The sequence below is a fragment of the Macaca mulatta genome, chromosome 20, assembly GCF_049350105.2.
Source record: "Macaca mulatta isolate MMU2019108-1 chromosome 20, T2T-MMU8v2.0, whole genome shotgun sequence".
NCBI classification, from domain to species: domain Eukaryota; kingdom Metazoa; phylum Chordata; class Mammalia; order Primates; family Cercopithecidae; genus Macaca; species Macaca mulatta.
Window position 1 is genome coordinate 27,528,691 of NC_133425.1, and position 18,655 is coordinate 27,547,345.

Consider the following 18,655-nt stretch of genomic DNA (forward strand, 5'->3'; position numbering starts at 1 on the left):
GACACGGTGGCTCACGCCTGTAATCCCAGCACTTCGGGAGGCGGAGACGGGTGGATCACCTGAGGTCAGGAGTTTGAGACCAGCCTGGCCAACATAATGAAACCCCATCTCTACTAAAAATACAAAAATTAGCCGGGCGTGGTGGCTAGCGCCTGTAGTCCCAGCTACTCCGGATGCTGAGGCAGGAGAATAGTTTGCACCTGAGAGGTGGAGGTTGCAGTGAGCCACCAAGATCACGCCATTACACTCCAGTCTGGGTGACAGAGTGAAACTCCATCAAAAAAAAAAAAGAGAGAGAGAGAGAGAGGGAAGGCAGGAAGGCAGGAAGGCAGGAAGGAAGGCAGGAAGGAAGGCAGGAAGGAAGGCAGGAAGGAAGGAAGGAAGGAAGGAAGGAAGGAAGGAAGGAAGGAAGGAAGGAAGGAAGGAAGGAAGGAAGGAGAAGAGAGAGAAAGAAAGAAAGAGAGAGAAAGAAGAGAGGGAGGGAGGGAGGGAAGGAAGGAAGGAGAGAAAAAGAAAGAAAGAAAGAAAGAAAAAGAAAGAAAGAAAGAAAGAAAGAAAGAAAGAAAGAAAGAAAGAAAGAAAGAAAGAAAGAAAGAAAGAAAGAAAGAAAGAAAGAAAGAAAGAAATGAAATGAAATGAAATGAAATGGGAGAAAGTGTGTGAAAATGCCTGCCCTGTGCTTGGCTCCATAAATAAGAGCTTTTTAAAAATTCCTTCCCTGGATCCTAAGTTAGAGACACATGTCGCTCCTCCCGAGGAGAGCCCGGGCGTCTTCCCAAGCCAGAAGCAGGAGGCTGTAATTCTGCAACTTCAGCCTGAGCAGGTGGGGGGTAACCTGGCAGGGCCACAGGCAAAATCAAAGGGGGTGGCCAGAGGCAGATGCCCAGTGCTGGCAGAAGGTGTGCAGAGCATTGAGGGTCTGCCAAGTTACCCTTGGCATGGACATTGGGCGCCCAGGTCTTGGTTGGCAGCAGAGATGTGGGCAACGAGACAGGGGGAGGGGGTCACTGAGAAGCCCAGCATCCTTGGCTGAATCCCCAGATCCTGGGTCTGAGGATCGTGACTTAATTCCATACCCCACCAGATGGTGTTGCTGAGGCTTCCACGGAGTCAGGAGGTGGGGAGAGGTGGGGAAGGCAGGGTCAACAGAGAGAGGCAGTAGCACCAGTTTCACAAAGTCAGCCAACTAATAACACGTGCTGACATGCATTATATGCCTACCAACGTGTGTTCTAAGTGCTTTACATGCATCAGTTGCTAATCTGCACGACAGCCTTGAAGGCAGCTCCTATGACCACGCCCATTTTACAGATAAAGAAACTGAGCCTGGCTGGGCATGGTGGCTCATGCCTGTAATCCCAGCACTCTAGGAGGCTGAAGCGAGCGGATCGCTTGAGCCCAGGAGTTCGAGACCAGCCTGGCCAACATGGTAAAACCCTGACTCTGCTAAAAATACAAAATTAGCCAGGCATGATGGCAAGTGCCTGTAATTCCAGCTACTCAAGAGTCTGAGGCAGACAAATCGCTTAAACCTGGGAGGCAGAGGTTGCAGTGAGCCAAGATCATGCCACTGCACTCCAGCCTAGGCAGTAGAGTGAGAGGTCGTCTCAAAAAACAAAAAACAAAAAAGAAACAAAGAAAGAAAAAGAAAAAAAGAAACTGAGGCAGAGAGAGATTTGAGTGAATCACTTGTCTACCATTACACAGCTAGTAGTGGAGCCACGATTCCAATCAAGACAGCTTGGCCCAGAGCCTTTGATTTGGTCATTCCTCTGTACTATATCTTAGCAGAGCAGGCAGGTCCTAGTAAAATTCATTCCTCTTAAGAGAAGTCCCACACTTCCTCCAGAGACCCCATACATGGCAGGAGAACCTAGCAGCCTTCCAGACATGCCCAGCGAAGCAGACTCAAATCTGCCTGGTCCAAAGTTTGACCCTGGTTCTGAGACCCAGATTCCACAAGCAGGGAAGCTTTTTGGCAGGTGCATGGTTAATATTCTCTATAGTTGGGTGCTTTCAACTTGCTGGGCGGGTAGAGAATCAGTCCTGGTCCCCAGCAAATGCAGCCAATGGGGAATGATTCTAACTGTTTGGCAAGGGTGAGAGTTCATACACCTTTGCTGGCCAGATTCAAGGAATTCAGCTGGGGGGGAAAAAATGCCAACAGATCTTGTGTGAAGCTTCTCCTCTCACTATCTGGGCAGGCGGCAGAGCCTTGGCAAGCACTTCCTTGGATTCTCCGGAGGCCTCTGCCAGTTCAACTGACGGGGCAGCAGATGGCACACACTTCTCTGCTGATGATATTTTGATTTATTTATCTCTTACAGATGGTACCATGCCTTGATTTCTGGCAGGAGTCCAAAATGCAGGTCAACTTTCTGGGGATAATCGTTTCTACAAGTGGATGAAATACTGAAGACTAAATCCCCGCCTGGCATCATGACTGCAGCACCATGGCCTCCAGACATACGTTGCTTGGGCATTTGGGAATTTTTGAATAAATCCAGAGAAGAATTTTGTTCTCAAGCATGTTACAGCTGAAGAAGCTAAATGCTATTCTAAAATTAGAATTATAGTGATTAAATGTAAGAGATTTAAACTTAGGGAGTCCTGAATTCAAGTCCCAGCTCTGCCACATACAAGCTCTGTGACCCAGGGGTCAGACTCTCTGGGTCTTAGTTTCCACATCTGTAAAATGGTTATAATTGTCACCTCTACCACATAAGGTATGGTAGAAACAGCTAGCTATCCACCAAAAGAAGTGATCTTCTGTAGTATGGAGTTACTGCTAAGAAGTAGCTGCCCTGGCCAGGCACCATGGCTCATGCCTGTAATTCCAGCACGTTGGGAGGCTGAGGAGGGAGGATCACTTGAGGCCAGGAATTTGAGACCAGTCTGGGCAACACAACAAGACCTTGTCTCTATAAAAAATTAAAAATGAGCTGATGTGGTGACACACACCTGTAGCTCTAGCAATTCAAAAGGCTGTGGTGGGAAGATTACTTGAGCCCAGGAGTTCAAGGCTGCAGTGAGCTATGATTGGGCCACTGCACTCAGCCCAACCAGGCACAATATTTCCCAGCATCCCCTGCATCCCAGTGGGGTCATGTGAGCTGTGAATCACGTGACTATTCCTGCCAATACGATGTGTGTGTGTGCGTGAAGTGAGGCACTTCCTAGGGAGGGTTCTTATGAAATGGGTGTACCCTCTCTTTCCTCTTCCACCTAAATGCAAAGGGCTCTAAGCCTGCATGAAATGGAACAATTTGGAAGTTGCTTTGTCCCCTGGGTTAGTCTATTTTGTGTTGCTATAAAGGAATACCTGAGACTGGGTAATTTATAGAGAGTGAAGTTTATTTGGCTCATGGCTCTGCGGGCTGTATAGGCATGGTATCAGCATCTGCTCTGCTTCTGGTGAGGCCTCAGGAAGCTTTTACTCATGTTGGAAGGTGAGAGCAGGAGCAAGAGAGAGGAGGGGTAGCTGGAGACAAATGAGGTAATACATGTGAGGCATGTGGTGCAGGACAAGGACTCAGTTTCAGGGAAGTTTGATAAATAAAAGATTTTTTTGTAATGTCATCCCATATGTTTGGTTTGATTTAAAGCAAGGCAAATATTTTTCCCCTTACCTCAGTCTTATTTTTGCCCTTTTTCTAAATATAGAGATGGGGTCTCACTATGTTGCCCAGGATGGTCTCAAACTCCTAGGCTCAAGTAATCCTCCCTCCTCAGTTGTCCTATCTCATTCTCTAAGAGCATGCTTTGAAAGAGAAATCAAATGGGGAGCAGGGATATTGGGGAGTTTTTTTGGAGGCATACTATGGCTGACACTGTGAGATTGTGGCCCATGATTATCTGCATCTCAGCTTGCAGGAAAACAGCCTGTAGAATGGCAAGAGTGATGCCATCTTGAAGTGAAATTGTCATGAAAAACAATGTTTGACTCCTGCAGCAAGGTCTTTAAACAATGCCTGTGGCATAAATAACCCCTCATAGAGAAACAATGTCCATAGCATAGATAACCCCTCGTCAAGATGCTTATCCAGCATCCTCGGTGGTCATGAGTTTTGCAAGGAAGTCTGAGATGTGACCAGCTATGCATGTTTTTTATCCTAAAAGTTTGCTAGAGAAAGGATATTTTTTGGAGGTCGGTGCAGGAATCCACTGTTGCATGGCCGCAAGACACCACTTCTGTTCATAAACCCCTATTAATGTTTCTCTCTGAGAAACCGGATTTGTCAGCCTTTTTTTTTGGCCTCTCAGCTCCCTCGGCCCTTAGAGGTGGGTTTGCATAGGCCTGCTCACTGCAGAACGTGTAGCAATCCAGCCAGGAGCTGAGAGACCAAGAAATGGGCAGAGGGAATGAAGCATCTATGGGGGACATCCCAGAGTAGCCAGCCACTTCTATGTGGAGTGGTGTGGCTCATCTTTTGGATGCTTTTGGACCATGGCATGAGTACGAGGATGCCCCAAAAATGCCAGGATTGCTGCTTCTGTGGGCTGCCCATTGGGTGACGAAAGCCCAGCTAGCAACAGAAGCAAAAGTAAAATGGCTTGAGGAGGAATTATAATTAGAAAGATTTTTTTTTTAGAGCTCTACAATCAGAAGTCAGCTTAATTAAAAGCTAATATTCAGGTTATAATTTTTTTCTAATATTTAACTCTGTAAGTATTAGGCCCCGGAAACTGCAAATCCTTCATTGGTCTTATTGTTAATAGGCTCCCCGCTGAGCCCAGCGGTCCAGTTGGAAGATGGAGACTAAATCAGAAGCTAACCATCTAAAATGAAATTGGTCTCAGTTCAGACGCGGTGGCTCACTCCTGTAATCCCAGCAGTTTGGGAGGCCGAGGCAGGCAGATCACCTGAGGTCAGGAGTTTGAGACCAGCCTGGCCAACATGGTAGAACCCCATCTCTACTAAAAATAGAAAAATTAGCGGGGCGTGGTGGCACGTGCCTATAATCCCAGCTACTCGAGAGGCTGAGGCAGAAGGATCGCTTGAACCCAGGAAGAGAAGGTTGTGGTGAGCCGAGATTGTGCCACTGCACTCCAGCCTGAGAGACAGAGCGAAATGACGTCTCCAAAAAATACATAAATAAATAAATGAAATTGGTCCCCTTATAAAGTTCTGCAGTGGATCCCTATGATTGTGCGTTACTTTGGCATCCATTTTTGATCTTTTTCTAACACATTGAAACCCCTTAAAAAAAAGAAGAAGAAGAAGTTTAAATTCACACTCCATGTTTTGAGATGTAAAATAGCTGCCTTGTTTTCAGTAAAACTCAGTAAGAATTTTGGCCGTGTGGGACAAACTTTAATTGTTCCATTTACAAAGTTTGAATCCAACTGTCCTTTTATTTTATTTTATTTTATTTTATTTTATTTTATTTTACTGAAACCAAGTCTTGTTCTGTCACCCAGGCTAGAGTGCAATGGCGCAATCTCGGCTCACTGCAACCTCCACCTCCTGGGTTCAAGCGATTCTCGTGCCTCAGCCTCCCAAGTAGCTGGGATTACAGGCATCTGCCACCATGCCCAGCTAATTTTTGTATCTTTAGTAGACACGGGGTTTCACCATGTTGGCCAGACTGGTCTCGAACTCTTGACCTCAAATGATCCTCCCTCTTCACCTTCCCAAACTGCTGGGATTATAGACATAAGCCACCATGCCTGGCTCCAACTGTCCATTTAAACTAGTGAGTTGTGACCAGGTGAAGTGGTTCATGCCTGTAATCCCAGCACTTTGGCAGGCGAAGGCAAGAGGATAGCTTGAGCCTAGGAGTTCAAGCCCAGCCTGGGCAACCTAGTGAGACCCCTTCTCTATATTTAAAAAATAAAATAAAAGTAAACTAGTGAATTTTACCAGTTTCATGGCTAAAATTTGTATATCAAAGCCATGAAATATTTGCCTGCCTGTATTTTATGTATATCTGTGATAGGTCTGTTTGTATATTGTCTACATGGTACCAAATGGACTTAGAAATAAGTGAGTGGTCATAAGTTACTAAGCCCAAATATTTTTCAAGTTCACATGACTTTAGCAATCCTTCATAAATAAAGTTAGTGGCCAGGCACAAGTGGCTCACACCTGTAATCCCAGCACTTTGGGAGGCCGAGGCAGGTGGATCACCTGAGGTCAAGAGTTCGAGACCAGCCTGGTCAACATGGTGAAACCCCATCTCTACTAAAATTACAAAAATTAGCCAGGCATGGTGGCAGGTGCCTGTAATCCCAGCTACTCAGGAGGCTGAGGCAGGAGAATCGTTTGAACCAGGGAGGCAGAGGTTGCAGTGAGCCGAGATTGCGCCACTGCACTCCAGCCTGGGCGACAAGAGTGAACTCTATCTCAAAAAAAAAAAAGTTTTTAAATTGTTCATAAAATAAAATAGAAATGTCTTCAGAATTATCAGTATTAAATATAATGCAGATATTTTTGCCTGGGTCTATAGTTAGATGGGTTTAGGCTATCTCTGTTGGATGTTTTAAGGCCATAAAACTGTTGCTTCTGTCTGTGAATTTAAGTCTTGGAGCCATTCGATTCTAGACTCTAAGCAAATGGCCATGGTGAGGCTAGGGGACAGGTGTGGAGATCTCCCTGCCCCCGCTGTGCCCCCAGCTGTGCTGGGAAGAGTCGGACGTTATCTTCACGGCTCTGTCCTCTGCCTTGAGCTTTATAGTTGGTGTGTAAACTCAGGACCCAGACAAGCCCTGCCTTTCATAGCCATCCCTGGGTGCCGTGTGGGTACTTGGGACCCAGAATGACTGGGGAAGACATTAGAAAGGATGCCTGTGGGCCAGGCGTGGTGGCTCACGCCTGTAATCCCAGCACTTTGGGAGGCCGAAGTGGGCGGATCATGAGGTCAGGCGATCGAGACCATCTTGGCCAACATGGTGAAATCCCATCTCTACTAAAATACAAAAAACTAGCCAAGCATGGTGGCGCACACCTGTAGTCCCAGCTACTAGGGAGGCTGAGGCAGGGGAATCACTTGAACCCGGGAGGCAGAGGTTGCAGTGAGCTGAGATCACACCACTGCACTCCAGTCTGGCAACAGAGCAAGACTCCGTCTCAAAAAAAAAAAACAAACAAACAAAAAAACAAAAAACAGAAAAGATAATTGTGTCATAGTTTCATATTCCTTTCAGTAATTTCAAATCTTAAAGTCATGTCACGTTAAATGAAGTAACAGACCATTGTAAAATGTCTGAGTCATTTCTAGGTAAAATACTGGAATATTAACTTTTAAAAATACAAGTTTAAGTTTGTATACTTTAAATATATCTGTTAATAAACAAAAAATTAATGAAGCATCTTTCTGAAAAATTATGAAATGGTTTTCATCCACAAATACTGATATAAGACAGCACAAAATTACTTACTTCCTGGGCTTTTCACTGGAAATTAAGGTCACTAGGAGTTAAAATTATAGTAATTTAAACTACTAGGTACAAGAGAAACAATTCTATATACAGAGTGTATAAAGAAAGCAAAATGTATTTTACGTGAAGAAATGTTATTAAAAAGACATGAGGATGTAGTTTTTGCTGCAGGAAAAGTAATTTTTTTCTAGTTTAGAGGTTATTTAAAGGTTGTTTCAAAATGAAGGAGAAATGTATAGATAAAAGTAAATGAATTTAAAAGTTGAGGTAAGAAAAAAGTAGAAAAAAATCTTATAAGCAGTTACAGAGGATTTGTGGGAATCTTATCTGTGTGGTTCAAAGCTGACTGAAATTGGATGGATTTGTTTATAAGGTTTTATTAAAATTAGCTTTTGTATTGATAATACACTAACATAAAAGTAAATTTTCATTTTCTCCTTTAAACAAGAATTTATGTCATATTAATAGGAGATAAATTTTTTCATTTACCTTTTCAGTCAACTGCAATTAAAAAAAAAAAAAAAAAAAAAGGAGAGGGCTGGGCCTGGTGGTTCACGTCTCTAATCCCAGCACTTTGGGAGGCTGAGGTGGGCAGATCACGATGTCAGGAGATTGAGACCATCCTGGCTAACATGGTGAAACCCCATCTCTACTGAAAATACAAAAGTTAGCCAGCCATGATGGTGCATGCCTGTAGTCCCAGCTACTCGGGAGGCTGAGGCAGGAGAATTGCTTGAACCTGGGAGGCAGATGTTGCAGTGAGCCGAGATTGTGCCGCTGTGCTCCAGCCGAGGCGACAGAGCAAGACTCTGTCTAAAAAAAAAAAAAAAAAAAAAGACAGAAAAAGGAGAGGAGAGAGAGTTTCATGCTGTCTTTATTAGGGCTTTGGATTATTTGGAAAACTCAGTCTCCTCTCTATCAAAGAGTAAAGGTTTTTGCTTTTTGCCATCTTTGAGTTATTACTTTGGCTAAATGACTATTATTTTGCAGTCACCTGGGATCCTATTTTGATAAAGTGTTTTAAAGCTTTCTTACTTTGATATCAAGTGTTTTAAACCTTTGATACTTGACATACTTCGCAAAAGCAACTTTCAGATTCTAAACTTAAGTCTTCTTAACCCAAACTAACTTAGACATAACAAATAGGGTCCCTGAAAGGCCAAGAGAGGTATATTAGGCTTATTTGTTACGTTAAAATTATATGGGCCAGGGGCGGTGGCTCACACCGGTAATCCCAGCACTTTGGGAGTCCAAGGCAGGTGGATCACCTGAGGTCAGGAGTTCAAGACCAGCCTGCCCAACATGGTGAAACCTCGTCTCTGCTAAAAATACAAAAATTAGCCAGGCATGGTGGCAAATGCCTGTAGTCCCAGCTACTTGGGAGGTTGAGGCACGAGAATCGCTTGAACCCAGGATGCAGAAGTTGCAGTGTGCCGAGATCACACCACTGCACTCCAGGGGGCAACAGAATAAGACTCAGTCTAAAACAAAACAAGTATATGGGAAACATTGTCAAATAAGAAAGGGTGCTTAACTTTTTTGAGTTGTATTTGTATAAATGTGTTATTAATATGTGTCCCAAAATTGTAGGAAATTCCTAAAGGTCTAATATGTCTTAGTATATGCAGTTAATTGCATTATTCTGATTCTTTTTCCTAAAAACTTTTTGCAAATGCTAAAGTGCTGTGTCTTCGAGGAAATTCACGGAAAGGACCCTGACAAGTCATCTTGAATAACAGGTTTCTGATAACGTTGGAGATGATACCATCAGGCTAGTAGAAACCTACAGAGCTCTTAATTAGCTGATGTGTTTATGAGAACTGCTAACCCAACATCAAGCAAAACAAGAATTACTCACAGGGGGCCTGAACCAATAAAGGACTGAAATCATTTTTATGACCTTTTGTTTGAACCATTGTTGTTTCTTTTTATGTTTTCTTTTTCAGAGTCAAATTTTTTTTCTTTCTTTTGAGCTATTTATAGCTACAGCAATTGGGCAGAGTATACACTTGTGAGCAAAACTGAGACATTTACATTTCCCTCTGTCTAAGTTCTCCATAATTTGGAAACTTTTCATGAATATTCTTATTTTATTACAATATAGGTATGAACATGCATTCACTAAGAATATGTTTTCTTTTGCCACTGGACACATTGGAGATACTTGTTATTATGCCGAGGTTTTGACTAGAATGGTGTATTTTTAGATATGACCATCCTGCTTTGAGGAATTGAGGTTGACTTAATAGAGCCAATAAAAGGTGCCTCGGAAAGACTGACCTAGTTCCTTGTCTTATGGTTCTCTTGCAAGATTCCTGACCTGTGATAAATAAAGAATGTCACTTTCTAGCAGGTCCAAGAACCTCAAGATATTTTGGGACCTCAAGAAGAAAAGAATTCACCCAATTCATACAGGCAGTTCAGGCACATTTTGATGGTGAATCCATGACTTGGCTTCCGAAATCCAGACCTTCAAAAGTCTAATTCAAAATACCTTATGTTCCAGCAAAGCCAACCTAAAAAGAGTCTATGTGGTCAATCGCTAGTCTTGTTCCACCTTATGCAAATAATCGGGCCAACTGTAGTAAGGCTAAAACCTATTTTTCAAATCAACTAGGTCTTACTATGATTTTTCTTTGGTAGAAAAGGGGAATTGGAGACAGAAAAACTATCTTTCAGAAGAAAACTATAACACACCTGTTATTAGATTCCAGCCTTGACCATTGTTTCTGAGTTTTTATTATTTGCCTACAATTTGGACTGAATCCTGAATTATTTCCTGGCTACAAGTCTCTAAAGAAGAACTGGGTTTTAATTTTCTTCATGATGTTTTTAGTTTGCTCCCTGATGGAATAGGTTCTGTTTTTTGGTTTTTGGTTTTTTTTTCTGGCATACAAATTCTCTTTTTGATTGTAGTATTTGTGTGCATTATATTCCTTTTTTTTTTCCTTTTTTTTTTTTTTTTTTTTGAGATGGAGTCTCTCTGTTGCCCAGGCTGGAGTGCAACGGTGCGATCTTGGCTCACTGCAACCTTTGCCCCCCGGTTCAAGCGATTCTCCTGCTTCAGCCTCCTGAGTAGCTGGGATTACAGGCATGCACCACCATGCCTGGCTAACTTTTGTATTTTTAGTAGAGACGAGGTTTCACCATGTTGGTCAGGCTGGTCTCGAACTCCTGACCTCAGGTGATCCACCCACCTCAGCCTCCCAAAATGCTGGAATTATAGGCATAAGCCACTGTGCCTGGCCTATATTTCTACTATTCAAATTATTAATGCTATGTATCTCTCCTTGTTTTACTTGTTCTGAGAAAACCAAAATCATGGTATTCCAAAGACTAGAGATTATTCAACAAAGGCTGCAAATCTCCCTGATTTGGAATCCCACTGGGCCCAATCTATTTCCCATTGCCAATGCACTGCTGATAAAGCTATACCACACCAAGCGTCCTCCCTCTAGACCCAGGGACTATCCCAGGAGAGGTGGGTGAGTGAGATTGTAAGGGCAGGTTTCCAGGGGTGGAGCGTAAGAAGACAGCCTGTTGCATGGCAAGAGTGACGCCATCTTGAAGCAAAACCCCCACGATGACTGATGTTTGACTCCTGCAGCAAGGTCTTTAAGCAATGCCTGTGGCACAGATGACCCCTCATCAAGATGCTTATCTAACTTCCCTAGCGCTCATGAGTTTTGCAAGAAAGCCTGAGGTGTGATGAGCTATACATGTTTTACTCTAAAGGCTTGCTAGATAAAGGATATTTCCGGTTGGGCCCGGTGGCTCACGCCTGTAATCCCAGCACTTTGGGAGGCCGAAGCAGGTGGATCACCTGAGGACAGTTTGAGACCACCTTGGCCAGCATAGTGAAACCTCATCTCTACTAAAAATACAAAAACTAGCCAGGTGTGGTGGCATGTGTCTGTAATCCCAGTTACTCGGGAGGCTGAGGCAGGAGAATCATTTGAACCTGGGAAGCCGAGGTTGCAGTGAGCTGAGATTATGCCACTGTACTCCAGCCTGGGCAACAAGAGTGAAACTCCATCTCAAAAAAAAAAAAAAAGGGATATTTTTTGGAGGGTGGGTGTGGGGAGCCACTGTCTCTCAGCCACCAGATATATTACTTCTGTTAGTAAGTTCCTATTAATTTTTTTTTTTTTCTGAGAAGCCAAATTTGTGAGCCTCATTCTTTGGCCTCTCGGCTCCCTCAGCCTTTGGGGATAGATTTGCATAGACCTGCTCATTGCAGAACGCAGTTCTTCTTCTGTCTTCCCTTGACATACAATTATCCACCTCTGCTAGAGATGGAAGCAGGAATTTAGGGATTACGGAGTCCACCGCCCTCAGTTTCCAGACACGGAAACCACGGCCCAGGGAGGGCCTTGGGTGACTTGAGATCTCATCATGAGTCAGATATTAAGCTGAAGTTGGGACCCACATCCTCCACCTTATAATCTAGAAGGTATGAGAGAATGAGGTCCCCACAGTCTCTGCCTACAGAAAATAATAACAGCTAATGTTTATTGAGAACTTACTATGTACCAGGTGCTATTGAAATGTCCATATGTCTAATTCTCATAATAACTACATGAAAGAGGTACTATTATTATGCCCACTTTTGAATGGAGAAACAGAAGTACGGTGAGGTTTAGTACCTGAGTCGGGATTCCGGCCCAAGCACTCTAACTCCAGAGTTTCCACTTGTTTTTTGTTGTTGTTGCTGAGACAGAGTCTTGCTCTGTCACCCAGGCTGGAGTGCAGTGGCACAATGGTGGCTCACTGCAACCTCCACCTCCTGGGCTCAAGCGATTCTCATGCCTCAGCCTCCCAAGTAGCTGGGACTACAGGCATGCGCCACCATGCCCAGCTAATTTTTTGTACTTTTAGTAGAGACAGGGTTTCACCATGTTGCCCAGGCTGGCCTCGAACTCCTGAGCTCTGGTAAACTGCCAACCTCAGCCTCCCAAAGTGCTGGGATTACAGGCGAAAGCCACCGCACCTGGCCCAGAGTCCCCACTTTCAATCATATTTGGAGGAATGGAACTTGTAGGAAGGATTTTGTCTATTCTGCTGCACTCCAGACAGTAGAACCAGGCTCAACAGGCCCAAGGAGAGGGATTCTGCCCAATATAATAAAATAATGGCCCAGCCTCGAAAAAAGCCCCTATGCAATAGCATGAAACTTTCCGATGGTGTGAGAGAGGAGAAAGGAAGAAGCTGGTCAGGCAGGCCCAGTTAGGGTGGGTCCTTAGTTGAATTCTTTCAAGCAAAAGAACAGCCTGAAGGCACAGATAAGGAAACTTGCACATGGCGACTTGCCTAAGACATCCCCACAGCCACACAGATAAGAAAAGCTACACAGATGACTTGCCCAGACATGTCCGCAGTGGAAAATTCTGTCCCCTGACACATGTGCAGAAAGGGGAACAAAGCAATACGCAGTAACTCAAGCTAAGGGTTCACATGTGCACTAGGAGGACAGGGTGGAGCTACCAGAAATTCATGCCTTATGCAAATGAGACACCCAGGCCTCATCCATTTCTTATAAAAGCCTTTGCATTCGGCTGTATAAACAGCAACCCTCTTCCAGGCCCCCTCTCTGCACAGGAGAGCTTTCTTCTTTTGCTTGTTAAACTTTTGCCCCAACCTCATCCTTTGTGTCCATGATCCTTACTTTTCTTAGTCGTGAGACAAAAAACTCCAGGTGATACCTCATGAGAGACTGCTACAACCACTATTTTGTGGTGCATTGGCAAGACTGTAACATAAGGATAGGAGAAAGGCTTGAACCACCGAGGGGAGATGTTGCCAAGATATTCAAGCAGCTGATGGAGGATGGGGCTGGGCCAGTGTTTCTCAGGTTCCTCGGAGGGTTCAGAATGGTGGGGGGATGTGGTGTTAAACTACACTAAGTTGTGTCATAGGGAACAATTCTCCCTCTAATTCCTTTCCAACCCTTCAGATGACTTCCAAAAGAAAACATCAGTTTTGTGCAAGCCTGTCTTTAACATTGCTCTAACTCTTGCTGATAATACTTCCTAATACTTCCTGTTTCAAAAAGAAAAAAGCTCATGATATCCAGCTAGAGTTTGATGGCATTATTTTTCTTTTATGCTCACATGTGCACACATGCACACACACACATGCACATATATATTTCTTCTATTTTGGAGAGTTTCACTGGCTTTCCACTCCCAGTTTTGACCTAAAGTTCCCCTTTTACATTCATTTTTGTAAGAAGACTGTGAGCCAATAAAAAAAAAATCATAGTAGGAGATGAATATGTGGCTAGAAATAAATTAACAAAGGTGATATGAAAATAGTCAAAGTCTGGAAACACCGAGATAAAAGAATTATCTGCTTCTAGGCCCACTCCAGTCTCAGAGGTCACAGGGCCACCACATTGCACATAACAGAGCGCCACTCACGTTGTGGTTTATAGCAACAACATTCCCTGAATCGTGCAGTGCACAGCCTGTGCAGCTGTACACAGCTGCCATGGATATTTTTAGAGTTACAAATATCCCAAACATACGAGGGAAGAGAGATAATCTTCTGGCTGGCTGCCCTGAAATTGGCAGCCAAAGTTTCTCACTCCAAATTATGTTATTTTCTGTTCATGATCCGCCTACAGCATCCCCAAGCTCAGGGGCCCACCAGGCATCCTAGGCAGCATTGGGTCTCAACCCAACCTCGAGAAGAACAGGAGAAACAGGCCCAGGGCTCTCCTCGGGGGAGACTCATGAACATCATCCCAGCAAAGCTGCAAAAAGATGAACTGCACGTTCAAGTGTAAAGGCAGCAGGCAGACATTCTCGGACATGAACGCCCTCGGAGAACATGGTATCCATGAGCCATTCTCGAAAAAACTAGCTGACATTGAAATACAGCTCACCAAGGAAGAATCAAAATAAGCCCAAGAATGGAGAAGTCATAATAAAACCCCACGGTGGGTGAAGAATCTATGTAAATACGTAACCAAATGAAACAATTGGAGATATTGTAGTTGGAACACCTCGATGCTGTACAAATCATATAAGCACCAAAAATCAGGAAGTCAGAGGCAGGAAGAACTGTAGTCAGCACGTATTTCTTAGAAGAAATCTACCAGAAAGACCTTGCTTAAAGACCGCAGGGACACACTTCTATCCCCCTCCCCTGCAAAACCACGAAGTTAATTATCTCCCCCAAGGTTAAAAGGGCCAGGCAGAAGAGAATGGAGAGTGGAATTCAGGTCTGCCACGTGAACACAAAGTGGGCCTCACTTGTCGTGAGGGACACCAGTCCCAGTGGCTCTTGAACTCCTGGCCTCAAGCAGTTCTCCTACCTCAGCCCTCCCAAGTAGCTAGGATTACAGGCGTGCACCACCGCACCTGGCTCCAGTAGGCTCTCAAACCCAGGGCCATTGACGAAGGACCTCTCATGTCTTAAGAAGTTCCTGTACTGATTAAAACACACACACACACAGAGCCAGGCACAGTGGCTCACACCTGTAATCCTAGCACTGTGGGAGGCCAAGGTGGGAGGATTGCTTGAGCCCAGGAGTTTGAGACCAGTGTGCGTCGGCAACATAGTGAGACTCCATATCTAAAAAAAGAAAAAACAACTTTTTTTAAAGTAAAAACACACACAAGAAAATCAACCTACACTCACCCATACACCCAGTCCTAAACAGCACCGTTTCTCTCTCTCTCTGTCACTCACACTCATTTCTCTCTAGGTCCATTGCCTCAGCCTCTCCTCTGGCCTCCTGGCCTCCATACCATCAGCCACAGGAATACTTGTAGAACCCATATCTGAATTCTGCTCAGAAACCTCAATTGCCTTTAGCTCTCACCAGAATTGTGCCCTCAGACATTTATGAAAAATTTGGACTCCTAAAAATGCATATTCTCTGTGACCCAATAATTCCATTTCTTGGAACTCATCTTACACGTGTGCAAAATTACACAAGGTCAAGATCATTCATTGCAACCTTATTTTAATAGGAAAGGACTGGAAATAACCTAAATTTCCATTAATTAAATAAGAAACATACATTCAACTTATGGAAGGATCATAACCATTAAAATGAACAAGGCTACTCTCTCTCTCAGAATATAATTATTAATTAGTATTCACACAGAATATTAATAGTATATGGAAAAGTGGGGACCTCACTGAAGTTTCAGACCCACTGGTCAACCAGAATGAGTCTACACATCTCTGCCTGGCCCTTTTGTCTAGTGTGGTCTCTTGATATTCTCCATCAGATGCTCTATTCATTTTCCATTGCTGCTGTAACAAATTAACGCAAACAAAACATAATGGCTAAAACAATACAAAATTTCTATCTTATAAATCTTTTTCCTTTTTCCTTTTCTTTTTTATTTTTTAGACAGTGTCTCACTGTGCAGTGGCTCGATCTTGGCTCACTGCAGCCTCTGCCTCCCAGGCTTAATTGATTCTCCTGCCTCAGCCTCCTGATTAGCTGGGATTACAGGCATGTGCCACCATGCCCGGCTGATTTTTGTATTTTTTAGTACAGACGGGCTTCACCATGTTGACCAGGCTGGTCTCAAACTCCTGACTTCAGGTGATCCACCCACCTTGGCCTCCTAAAGTGCTGGGATTCCAGGTGTGAGCCACCACGCCTGGCCTTGTCTTGTAATTCTATAGGTCAGGAGTCCACCATGATTCTCACTAGGCTAAAATCAAGGTGTAGGCCCAGCCACATCCCCGAGAGGAGGCTCCAGGGAAGACAGCATGTCCTTGCCTCTTCCACCTTCTCCTGGATGCCCACATGCCTTGATTCGTGGTTCCCTATGTTCGAAACCAGCCATGTCAAATCTCCCTTCTTTCATAGACACACCTCTCCCTCTGCCTACAGCTGGGAAGTGTTCTCCCCCCCCGGCCCTTTTTTTTTTTTTTGAGACAGAGTCTCGCTCTGTCGCTCAGACTGGAGTGCAGTGGTGCAATCTCAGCTCACTGCAACCTCTGCCCCCTGGGTTCAAGCAATTCTCCTGTCTCAGTCTTCCAAGTAGCTGGGATTACAGGCACCCACTACCATGGTTCTCCACTTTCAAGGACTCACAGAATGAGGTCAGGCCCATTTGGATACTCCAGGATAACCTCCCACCTCAAAATCCTTAATGTAGTAATCACATCTGAGAAAGTCCCTTTGCACCACGTAAACTAACACAGTCACGGGTTGGGTTACAAAGTTTGTGATGTGGACATCTTTGCTTGTTTTCTATTGTTGATTTTATTTATTTTTATTGTTATTATTTATATTTTTTATTTCAATGCTTTAGGGGTACAAGTGGTTTTTGGTTACATGGATGAATTGTGTAGTGGTAAAGCCTCAGATTTCAGTGCCCCCATTACCCAAGCAGTGTCCTTCATACCCAATATGTAGTTTTTCATCCCTCACTTCCTCCCACCCTCCCCACTTCTTTTTTTTTTTTTTTTTTTTTTTTTTTTTTTTTTTTTTATTGTGAGATAGAGTCTCACTCTGCTGCCCAGGCTGGAGTGCAGTGGCGCAATCTTGGCTCACTGTAACCTCCACCTCCCAGCTTCAAGCAATTCTCCTGACTCGGCCTCCCAAGTAGCTGAGATTACAGGCATGCGCCACCACTCTTGACTTTTTGTATTTTTAGTAGAGATGGGGTTTCACCATGTTAGCCTGGCTGGTTTTGAACTCCTGACCTCAAGTTATCCACCCACCGCGGCCTCCCAAAGTGCTGGGATTATAGGTGTGAGCCATCGTGCCTGGCCCCTCCCCACTTCTGAGTCTCCCATGTCCACGTACCACTCTACGTGCCTTTGCATACCTATAACTTAGCTCCCATTTATAAGTAAGAACATACAGAGTCTGGTTTTCTATTCCGGAGTTACTTCACTTAGAATAATGGAAAAATATGGAATGCTTCATGAATTTGTGTGTTATCCTTGCGCAGAGGCCATGCTCTCTCTGTATCACTCCAATTTTAGTGTATGTGCTGCCAGAGCAAGCACTGATGTGGACATCTTTGGAGTGTACGACACTATTCCACCTAGCACAGATACCCTATATCCCCAGCTACCAAAGCATTTGCCACATCTCATCAAACACAAGACCTCACCAGGCCCGGTAGCTCCTACCTGTAATCCCAGCATTTTGGGAGGTCAAGGCAGGAGGATTGCTTGATGCCAGGAGCTCAAGGTCAGCCTGGGCAACAGAGTAAGATCTCATCTCTACAAAAATTAAAAAATTAGCTGGGCATGGTGGCATGAACCTGTAGTCCCAGCTACTTGGGAGGCTGAGGCAGGAGGATCATTTGAGCCCAGTTCAAGATTGCAACAAGCTGTGATCGTGCCACTGCCCTACAGCCTGAGCAACAGAGTGAAACCTTGTTTCAAAAAAATAAATCAATAAATAATTTTTTTAAAAAACCCCAAGACTATGGACCAGTGCCTCCACCTGAAATGCTTTCTCATCTGCCCAAATGCTACTCAGACATTCAAGGCTGAACTCAAAAGCCCCTTCCTCCATGAAGCCCTCTCTAATTTCCCCCAAACAGAGTTAATGACACAGTCAGCACTTTCAAAAAGTCCCTTTATATGACACGTGTTACTAGGCATTTGAATTACATGTTTACTTGTACATTTCTCAGTGTCCTGCAAGCAATTTAAGAATGAAAACGGACATATTCAACTACATGTCCCCACCATTCATCACAATGCCTGGAGCATAATAGGGTTTAATATTTAATAATCAATGATTGGGTCAGGCGTGGTGGCTCACACCTGTAATCCTAGCACTTTGGGAGGCCAAGGCGGGCAGATCACTTGAGGGCAGGAATTCAAGACCAGCCTGGCCAACATGGTGAAACCCCATATCTACTAAAAATACAAAAATCAGTTGTGTGTGGTGGTGCATGACTGTAATGCCAGCTACTCAGGAAGCTGAGGCACGAGAATCACTGGAACCTGGAAGGCTTCAAGGGTTGCAGTGAGCTGAGATCGCACCACTGCACTCCAGCCTGGGCAACAGAGCAAGACTCTGTCTCAGAACAAAAATAGCAATAATAATAATAACAATCACTGATGGAATGAATGACCAAATTCTTTCTATTTTACCATGGAGTGCACTATTTCATATATAATCCAAAATATGATTTTATGCATCTGTTGTTATTCCACATGCCTGGCCCATCACGTGAACTCTATAAATATTTGCCGCATAAATAAATTAATACTCATACCTAATATTTATTGAACATTTTCTATATGCCAGGCACTTAGCTAAGTTCTTATAAGCTCT

The 18,655-nt window shown here is 44.0% G+C and overlaps 1 protein-coding gene and 1 non-coding gene across 5 annotated transcripts in view; both read right to left on the minus strand.

The window, feature by feature from the left end:
- Positions 1-18,655, minus strand: part of GSG1L (GSG1 like) — a 276,495-nt gene that overhangs the window by 193,642 nt on the left and 64,198 nt on the right. The window lies entirely within an intron of this gene.
- On the minus strand, positions 17,265-17,367 carry LOC114674557 (U6 spliceosomal RNA). The gene has a single exon (XR_003725702.1). It is a non-coding gene; the product is annotated as a U6 spliceosomal RNA (small nuclear RNA).